This window comes from Saccopteryx bilineata, chromosome 2 (assembly GCF_036850765.1).
Source record: "Saccopteryx bilineata isolate mSacBil1 chromosome 2, mSacBil1_pri_phased_curated, whole genome shotgun sequence".
NCBI lineage: Eukaryota > Metazoa > Chordata > Mammalia > Chiroptera > Emballonuridae > Saccopteryx > Saccopteryx bilineata.
Window position 1 is genome coordinate 125,016,682 of NC_089491.1, and position 1,288 is coordinate 125,017,969.

A 1,288-nucleotide genomic window follows, 5' to 3' on the forward strand; every position below is an offset into this window, starting at 1 on the left:
GACGGAGAGAAGAAGGCAAGAAAACACTCTCCATTCAATGTTCAGAGGAAGCCTGTCTGAGTGGGGAAGGAATGTATGAGCTGAGAACTGAAGGGAACAATGACAACAGAAACGATAGTTATCTATAATTGTTGAACAATTAATTATATTCTAGTCATTTACATACATTAATTCACTGTGTCCTGGGGAGAAAAGGTTATCATGCATATGGGGGAGTGAGAGGCCACAGTGGATAGTTTTGATTTTATTCTTTTGTTTTAGGACTTGTTATTTCATTCACTATTATTATATATTCAAGAACTGAAGGTAAACCTCACTTCTGGTTTATACTGTATCTATGTAATGAACTTGAGCATACTAGGAGAATAGACACAAGATAGTTTTCCCCAAAGTTTTATAGTATTTTATCTTCAATATTACACAGGTAATCATTGTGTGTGACAGAATTTAACAAGCAAATATTCCTACTCTTTAAAACATCCGCATCTAAATAATTCACCAGATTGAATAATACTGTCCACCATAGTCCGAGCCAGGCCTATTGACCATACCAGCAGATTGTTTCTATCAGGTACATTTTCTTCTTATGACTTCCGAGAAAGTATAAATATTTAACATCTTTGAGCAATTTAAGCAATCATATTTTGCTCTGATATTAAAAATGCAATAGCAATGGGGAAAAAAAATGTCTAACAGAGTACAGATCCAGAGCTAGGTAAATATAGCTTTCTTGTTCATAAACATCTTTCTAAAGAAGCCACATCTATCTTCAACAGCCTTGCTTCAGTTTAGGTTTGTCCCTTTAACACACTGAGACACTGGTGATTAGAATGGTCTCCTTTAGCATCTCATCTTACTAGGAAATTGACTCCTGGGTTTGATCAGGTACTGAGGAAATTAACATTTTCAAATACCACAGCGGGTAGAAACAGTAATGATTTTTCAATCCCTGTGTAGAATTAGAGAGTTAAGTTCTCCTGGAAGGATGGAGTGAATATTTTAGAAGTCTCAAATCCTATGACAGTTCTCTTTGACAGAAAAATGAAAAAGCAAAAATTAAAAATAGGGAGTAGCTTAGTACTTAGGGTATTAACAACACATGAAAAGAAATTGACCCATGAATTTGGTGAGGATGGCTTTAGGTAAGTTACTAAGGAAAAGGACAGAAAAAGCTGCTTGATTCAGATGTAGGGACTAAGTGTTTATTATTTGAGTTTAGAAATGGATGGGAGTGAGTAAAAGGGGATGTTCCCTCAGTAGGTTGATGTTTTTGGCAACAGTACAACCG